Source organism: Choloepus didactylus, chromosome 8, assembly GCF_015220235.1.
Source record: "Choloepus didactylus isolate mChoDid1 chromosome 8, mChoDid1.pri, whole genome shotgun sequence".
NCBI lineage: Eukaryota > Metazoa > Chordata > Mammalia > Pilosa > Megalonychidae > Choloepus > Choloepus didactylus.
Genome location: NC_051314.1, coordinates 35,112,077 through 35,122,019, shown reverse-complemented (window position 1 = coordinate 35,122,019; position 9,943 = coordinate 35,112,077).

Genomic DNA, 9,943 nt, shown 5'->3' with positions numbered 1-9,943 from the left:
AACTGTTTATAAACAACCTTCAGTTCCTTATTATCTCTCTGCTGTGCATCAGTACAAATTAGAAATAACCAGTCAACTCCACTCTCCTTTCAAATGCCTGAACATTACAAGAATGTTCCTCAAACTGGAACTTCTACCCAAGCCACTATCGTTAGCAATTAGGCCATCACCTTGTGTCAAGTACTATCTGTGCCCCACATTCCATTCAGTTCAGGACCTTCTTTACGAGCTGGTGGTGAGTGATTATCACTAGACCCCATCTTGCCATTTGCTTTCTCAGGTCACAAGTACCAACTTTCAGTATGAGTCTTCTGTGAAGAAGACATCAAAACAATTAAATTTGCAAGAGATTTATTGGGGGAAGTATCTGTGAAAGGGAGAGAGAGTAGGAGTAAACAGGAAGAGCTTTCTCTGTGAAAGGAGAAAGGGAAAGAAGGAAGAATAGGTAGGAACAACCTCAGACTGGAGTGCGGGTCTGTGAAAATCTCAAGCAGGCCTATGGGAAAACCACCTGACCCCCTGAGAGTAAAGATTGCCCATTAGAGGAGTCCCATATTGGACAGAATAATCTGACTCAGTTGTTGGCTTAGAGAAGCCCAGAAACGGTGTGTCCTCAACATGAAAGCTGCAGTGACTCTTGAAAGTGGGCATTAGGAAGCCATCAGCTAAACTACAGTACTCTGCAGGTTCTTTCTTGAAGAGAGATCTGAGAGATACACTGCCATGAAACAAAGAACTGTCCTCTATCACTCATGATTTTCTTATGTCCAGCCAGACATTTATATATGCTAAGAAAAAACTTATAATTATCTGGGTCTAGAACCTAATCTATTTTAAGAAGAAACAAAACATGATTTTGTAGTACAGTGTTAATATATACTGAATTTTTCATAAATGCAAATCAAGAGAAAATTGTAATTTGTTTTGCTTGAACTTTACCATCTATTGTGTGCCATTTTGAAAAATTACTTCACTAGCAGCAACACTGCCTTAATATTTGAGTCACTAATGCAATGTATCTGTATATGTGTGCCTGTCTCATATATAGTTACATTCTTCCCTCTCTCTCTCTCTCTTTTTCCCCTCTTCCCTCCCCCCCCTCCACACACCACTTTAATCCTTATTTCACAGTGAAAATTTAAAGAACAATGCCAAAAATATTCCTTTGAATATTGTTTTTCTCTAATACCCAAGCAATAATTTTAAGCATGTGAAATTCTCATACATTACTCACAAGAATACAAAACAATACCATTTCTATAGAGAGAATTTGGCAATATCTAAAAAGTAAAAGTTCATTTATTTTTGACCCAGAAATCTCAGTTCTAGGAACTTATCTCAAAGATAATATGACAAAAATATCAAAAACTGAATACTCAAGGATATTCATTATGGCAACATTGTAAGGTGGGATAAGACTGCCTTCAATCCAAATGGCCATCAATAGGTGATTGATTTGAATGAATTGTAGTATATCCACCCAATGGAATACTACACTGCTCTCAAAAGAACCAAGTGCTATCTCTGCATATTGCTATAAAACAATCCTTGGATATTAACTTAAAAACAATTAAAAGCAAGGTACTAAGGAGTACATATAATATGTTACTTTTATATAAGAAAGGAAGGAATACAAATAAACACATACATATATAATATATACTTTTTTTTAATCTTCATTTTATTGAGATATATTCACATTATAATATATACTTATGAGCTCATGGTATTTAAGAAAAACTATGGAAATATAAGCAAAAAGCTATGAAAATAGTTAGCCATGGGGGAGGAAGCAGAGTGAAAAGGACAGGGATGGAAGCAAGCCTTTCCTGAATGTATCTTGTTTAACAGTTTTGCCTCTGAATCAATGCAAGTTTTACAAGATTATGAAACAAAGTTAAATGAAATAATAATCCCGCAAATAAAACATAAAATGAAATAAATGTACCTAATTGAAAATCAAGTTGGTGATTTAGCTACACAGAAAAAATATTTTAAGTAACTTTAAGACTTTAAGTAACTTCACTATACCTCCCTAGTTGGGTATAACCTAAGGACAAAAAAGAACTGCAAAGAAATCTTAAACTTTATTTATCATACTGTTATTAACAATCTTGATATTATTTTGAAAATATTTTATATATATATATATATAAAGAAAGAAAAAAATTATGTTAATATCATTAAGGAACCAAGAATTTTGTTAGAAAAGGAAAGAAATACAAATATAAAATCAGAGAATTTAAGTAAAAACCCTAAATATTAGTACATGCTAAAGAAGTAATTTTGTCTTTAAAATACAAATGTATTATATATAATTTCAGACATTTGTTACATGTGCTTGGCTGAGGAGCAAATGGGCTGAAGCTACCATCTGTGGGGTTATGACTGAATGCCTCTAAGTCAGAATCCCACATACGCAGAATGATACAGCAGCACCATGGAGCTTCAGTTGGCCTCAGATAGCTGGTCCCCTGCCGTCCCTGCCAGCAGGCCACTGTGTTGTACCCTGAGCATGTGCATGTGGCACTCCCTACCATGTATCGGGACTGGTGTCCAGTGCAAAGAGTCCCTCATCCTGGGAAACAGGACGCAGCTGGAAAGGGTGCTACCCCCTCACCTGTCACACCCACACATTTGTAGGGAACCTGGTGCTAAGCCATTCATAGATGATGTGCTTATGGGTCAGGTTTTCATACGTAGCAGAGCAGCTCCCTCACTGAGATCTATTGAAAGTCAGCCCTCAACACAAGGGTTTGAAAAAATACAGGAATACACTTTATAAATAAAGGAGACACATAACACTAGATTTGAAGAGGTAGAGGACTGAATTAGTGAACTTGAAGATAGGATGATGGAAAGTGAAAACACAAAACAAATGGTGAAACAAATCAAAAAATTTGAAACAGATCTCAAGGAAATGATGGACAATATGAAGGGCACCAATATTAGAATTATTGGTATCTCAGAAGTGGAAGAGAAGTGTAAATGGCAAGGAAGAATATTCAAAAGATATTGTTGGGGAAAATTTCCCAACCCTTCTCAATGACATAAATATGCAAATCAAAGATGCCCAATGAACTCCAGATAGAATATATCCAAATAAACCTACTCTGAGACATATTCTGATCAGATTGTCAAATGCTGAAGAGAAGGAGATAGTTCTGAAAGCAACAAGAGAAAAGCAATTCACCACATACAAAAGAAACAATATAAGATTGAGGACTGACTATTCAGCAGGCACCATGAAGGCAAGAAGGCAGTGGTATGATATATTTAAAATTCTAAGAGAGAAAAATTGCCAGCCAAGAATTCTTTACCCAGCAAAGCTCTGCTTCAAAATTGAAGGAGAGCTTAAAATTTTCACAGACAAACAAATGCTGAGAGAATTTAATGAGAGACCTGCCCTATAAGAACTACTAAGGGGAGTTCTACCTACTGAGAAAAAAAGGAAGGAGACAGAGGCTTGAAGAAGGGGACAGAACTGAAGAGTCTTAGTAAGGGTACCTTAAAGGAAATAAAGAGAGTAAAAATAGATCTGACAAATAAAAACCAAAGGATAAGATAGCTGATTCAAGAACAGCCTTCACAGTAATGACGTTGAATGTGAATGGATTAAACTCCCCAATTTAAAGACATAGACCCCCAGATCTATGGGCAATTGATTTCTGATAAGGCTCCCAAATCCACTGAATTGGGACATAGTAGTCTCTTCAACAAATGGGGCTGGGAGAATTGGATATCTATATCTAAAAGAATGAAAGAGGACCCTTACTTCACACCCTATACAAAAATTAATTCAACATGGATCAAAATCTTAATATAAGAGACTGCACTGTAAAACTCCTAGAAGATAACGTACGGAAACATCTTCAAGACCTAGTATTAGAAGCACAGTTGTCCCTCACCAGAAGACCTAGGAGTGCATGGCTTTGAGGAGGGACCCTCTTGCAAGTCCCAGGGACCATATGCCAATACCAAAGACTTGTGTGTCAGTGGCAGAGACAAACTGTGACAAGACTGAACTGAAGGATTAGACAATTGCAACAGCTTTAAATCTCCAGGAATACCTGGGAAATTTGATTATTAAAGTCACCCCTCCCCCTCCTTAACCACTGAGACACATGCCCCATATGCAGGGCCGGCAACACCAACTACACATGCAAGCTTGGTGCACCAATTGGACCCCACAAAACTCACACCCACACTAACCACAAAGACAAAGTGGGGGACAACTGGCTTGAGGGGAATAGGTGGCTCGCAGATGCCACCTGCTGGTTAGTTAGAGAAAGCGTAATCCATGAAGCTGTAGATCTGACAAATTAGAGATAAGGGTTTGAATCAGTCTACATATCCTAAAAGAACCCTATCAAGTTAAGCAAATGCAAAGAGGCCAAAAACAACAGAAAATTTTAAAGCATATGAAAAAAACAGATGCTATGGATAACTCAAGCCCAAACACCCAAATCAAAAGATCAGAGGAGACACAGTACTTGGAGCAATTAATCAAAGAACTAACGACAAACAATGAGAGAACGGCACAGGATATAAAGGACATGAAGAAGAGCAAGGCACAGGATATAATGGACATCAAGAAGACCCTAGAAAAGCATAAAGAAGAAATTGCAAGAGTAAATTAAAAAAATAGATGATCTTGTTGAAATAAAAGTAACTGTTGACCAAATTAAAAAGATTCTGGATACTCATAGCACAAGACTAGAGGAAGCTGAACAGTGAATCACTGACCTGGAGGATGACAGAATGGAAAATGAAAGAACAAAAGAAAGAATGTGGAAAAAAATTGAAGAAATCAAAATGGACCTCAGGGATATGATAGATAATACAAAACATCCAAATGTAAGATTCATTGGTGTTCCAGAAGGGGAAGAGAAGGGTAAAGGTCTAGGAAGAGTATTCAAAGAAATTGGGGAAAACTTCCCAAATCTTCTAAAAACCATAAATACACAAATTGTAAATGCCCAGCAAACTCCAAATAGAATAAATCCAAATAAACCCACTCCAAGACATATTCTGATCACACTGTCAAATACTGAAGAGCAAGTTCTGAAAGCAGCAAGAGAAAAGCAATTCACCACATACAAAGGAAACAGCATAAGACTAAGTAGTGACTACTCTGCAGCCACCATGGAGGCAAGAAGGCAGTGGCATGATATTTAAAATGCTGAGAGAGAAAAATTGCCAACCAAGAATTCATTATCCAACAAAGCTCTCCTTCAAATTTGAGGGAGAGCTTAAATTTTTCACCGACAAACAAATGCTGAGAGAATTTGCTAACAAGAGACCTGCCCTACTTGAGATTCTAAAGGGAGCCCTACTGACAGAGAAACAAAGAAAAGAGAGAGAGAGAGATGGAGAAAGGTTCAGTACTAAAGAGATTCAGCATGGGTACATTGAAGGACATTAAGAGAGAGAGGGAACAAATATATCTGACAAACATAAACCAAAGGATAACATGGCTGATTCAAGAAATGCTTTCACAGTAATAACATTGAAGGTAAATGGATTAAATTCCCCAATCAAAAGATATAGACTGGCAGAATGGATTAAAAAAAAAATAAACCATCAATATGTTGCATACAAAAGACTCATCTCAGACACAGGGACACAAAGAAATTGAAAGTGAAAGGATGGGAAAAAAATGTTTCATGCAAGCCACAGCCAAAAGAAAGCAGCAGTAGCAATATTAATCTCAGATAAAATAGATTTTAAATGCAAGGGTGTTATGAGAGACAAAGAAAGCCACTACATACTAACAAAAGGGGCAATTAAACAAGAAGAAATAACAATCATAAATGTTTATGCACCCAATCAAGGTGCCACAAAATACATGAGACAAACACTGGCAAAACTAAAGGAAGCAATTGATGTTTCCACAATAATTGTGGGAGACTTCAACACATCACTCTCTCCTATAGATAGATCAACCAGACAGAAGACCAATAAGGAAACTGAAAACCTAAACAATGTGATACATGAATTGGACTTAACAGACATATATAGAACATTACACCCCAAATCACCAGGATACACATTCTTCTCTAGTGCTCATGGAACTTTCTCCAGAATAGATCATATGCTGGGACATAAAACAAGCCTCAATAAATTTAAAAAAATTTAAATTATTCAAAGCATATTCTCTGATCACAATGGAATACAATTAGAAGTCAATAACCATCAGAAACTTAGAAAATTCACAAATACCTGGAGGTTAAACAACATGCTCTGAAACAATCAGTGGGTTAAAGAAGAAATAGCAAGAGAAATTGCTAAATATATAGAGATGAATGAAAAAGAGAACACAACATACCAAAACCTATGGGATGCAGCAAAAGCAGTACTGAGGGGGAAATTTATAGCATTAAATGCATATATCAAAAAGGAAGAAAGAGCCAAAATCAAAGAACTAATGGATCAACTGAATAAGCTAGAAAAATGAACAGCAAACCAATCCTAAACCAAGTAGAAGAAAAGAAATAACAAGGATTAAAGCAGAAATAAATGACACAGAGAACAAAAAAAAACAAAAACAAAAACAAAAAAAACCACAATAGAATAAATAACACCAAAAGTTGGTTCTTTGAGAAGATCAACAAGATTGACAAGCCCCTAGCTAGGCTGACAAAATCAAAAAGAGAGAAGACCTATATAAACAAAATAATGAATGAGAAAGGTGACATTAATGTGGATCCCAAAGAAATTTAAAAAAATTATAAGAGGATACTATGAACAACTGTATGGCAACAAACTAGATAATGTAGAGAAAATAGACAATTTCCTGGAAACATATGAACAACCTAGACTGACCAGAGAAGAAATAGAAGACCTTAACAAACCAATCACAAGCAAAGTGATCCAATCGGTCACCAAAAAGCTTCCCACAAATAAATGCCCAGGGCCAGATGGCTTCACAGGGGAATTCTCCCAAACTTTCCAAAAATAACTGACACCAATGTTACTTAAACTTTTTCAAAACATTGAAGAAAACAGAACACTACCGAACTCATTTTATGAAGCTAACATCAATCTAATACCAAAACCAGGCAAAGATGCTACAAAAAAGGAAAACTACAGGCCTATCTTCCTAATGAATATAGATGCAAAATTTCTCAACAAAATACTTGCAAATCGAATCCAAAGACACATTTGAAAAATCATACACCATGACCAAGTAGGGTTCATTCCAGGCATGCAAGGATGGTTCAACATAAGAAAGTCAATCAGTGTATTACAACACATTAAGAAATCAAAAGAGAAAAATCAAATGATCATCTCAATAGATGCTGAAAAAGCATTTGACAAAATTCAGAATCCTTTATGATAAAAACACTTCAAAAGGTAGGAATTGAAGGAAACTTCCTCAACATGATAAAGAGCATATATGAAAAACCCACAGCCAGCATAGTACTCAATGGTGAGAGACTGAAAGCCTTCCCTCTAAAAGACAAGGATGCCCACTGTCACCACTGTTATTCAACGTTGGGATGGAAGTGCTAGCCGGGGCAATCCAGCAAGACAAAGAAATAAAAGGCATCCAAATTGGAAAAGAAGAAGTAAAACTGTCATTGTTAGCAGATGATATGATCTTATACCTGGAAAACCCTGAGAAATCAACAAGACAGCTACTAGAGCTAATAAATTTAGCGAAATAGCAGGATACAAGATTAATGCACATAAGTAGGTAATGTTTGTATATGCTAGAAATGAACAAATTGAGACACTCAAGAAAAAGTTATCATTTTCAATAGCAACTAAAAAAATCAAGTACCTAGGAATAAACTTAATCAAAGATCTAAAAGACCTATACAAAGGAAACTACATAACTCTACTAAAAGAAATAGAAGGTGACCTTAAAAGATGGAAAAATATTCCATGTTCATGGATAGGAAGGCTAAATGTCATTAAGATGTCAGTTCTACACAAACTCATTTACATATTCAATGCAATCCCAATCAAAATTCCAACAACCTACTTTGCAGACTTGGAAAAGCTAGTTATCAAATTTATTTGGAAAGGGAAGATCCCTTGAATTGCTACAGACACTCTAAAAAAGAGAAATGAAGTTGGAGGATTTACACTCCCTGACTTTGAAGCTTATTATAAAGCCACAGTAGTCAAAACGGTATGGTACTGGCACAAAAAGAGACATATTGATCAATGGAATCAGATTGATAATTCAGAGATAGACCCCCAGATCTATGGCCAACTGATCTTTGATAAGGCTCCCAAAGCCACTGAACTGGGACATAGTCTTTTCAACAAACAGGGTTGGGAGAGTTGGCTATCCATATCCAAAAGAATGAAAGAGGACACCTACCTCACACCCTACACAAAAATTAACTGAAAGTGGATCAAAAATCTCAATATAAAAGACAGTACCATAACACTCCTAGAAAATAATGTAGGGAAACATCTTCAAGACCTTGTGTTAGGTGGCCACTTCCTAGATTTTACACCCAAAGCACAAGCAACAAAAGAAAAAATAGATAGATAAATGGGAACTGCTCAAGCTTAGAAGTTTCTGTACCTCAAAGGAATTTGTCAAAAAGGTGAAGAGGCAGCCAACTCAATGTGAAAAATTTTTTGCAAATTTCTCATGTATTTTGTGGCACCTTGATTGGGTGCATAAACATTTATGATTGCTATTTCTTCTTGTTGAATTGCCCCTTTTATTAGTATGTAGTGGCTTTCTTTGTCTCTCATAACACCCCTGCATTTAAAGTCTATTTTATCTGAGATTAATATTGCTACTCTGCTTTCTTTTGGCTGTGGCTTGCATGAAACATTTTTTTTCCATCCTTTCACTTTCAATTTCTTTGTGTCCCTGTGTCTGAGATGAGTCCTTTGTATGCAACATATTGATGGTTTATTATTATTTTTTTAATCCATTCTGCCAGTCTATATCTTTTGATTGGGGAATTTAATCCATTTACCTTCAATGTTATTACTGTGAAAGCATTTCTTGAATCAGCCATGTTATCCTTTGGTTTATGTTTGTCAGATATATTTGTTCCCTCTCTCTCTTAATGTCCTTCAATGTACCCATGCTGAATCTCTTTAGTACTGAACCTTTCTCCATCTCTCTCTCTCTCTTTTCTTTGTTTCTCTGTCAGTAGGGCTCCCTTTAGAATCTCAAGTAGGGCAGGTCTCTTGTTAGCAAATTCTCTCAGCATTTGTTTGTCGGTGAAAAATTTAAGCTCTCCCTCAAATTTGAAGGAGAGCTTTGTTGGATAAAGAATTCTTGGTTGGCAATTTTTCTCTCTCAGCATTTTAAATATCATGCCACTGCCTTCTTGCCTCCATGGTGGCTGCAGAGTAGTCACTACTTAGTCTTATGCTGTTTCCTTTGTATTTGGTGAATTGTATTTCCTCTTTAGAGAACTGTCTTTTCATATCTTTTGCCCATTTTATAATTGGTCTGTCTGTACTATTGTCATTGAGTTGTAGGATTTCTTTAATAATTTTGGAAATACAAATGGCCAAGAAACACATGAAAAAAATGTTCAGCCCCACTATCAGAGAGATGTAAATTAAGACCACAACGAGATACCATCTCACACCAATTAGAATGGCTGCCATTAAACAAACAGGAAACTACAAATGCTGGAGAGGATGTGGAGAAATTGGAACTCTTATTCATTGTTGGTGGGACTGTATAATGGTTCAGCCACTCTGGAAGTCAGTCTGGCAGTTCCTTAGAAAACTAGATATAGAGTTACCCTTTGATCCAGCGATTGCACTTCTCGGTATATACCCGGAAGACCTGAAAGCAGTGACACGAACAGATATCTGCATGCCAATGTTCATAGCAGCATTATTCACAATTGCCAAGAGACGGAAACAATCGAAATGTCTGTCCTTCAACAGATGAGTGGATAAATAAAATGTGGTATATACACATGATGGAATGCTACACGGCATTAAG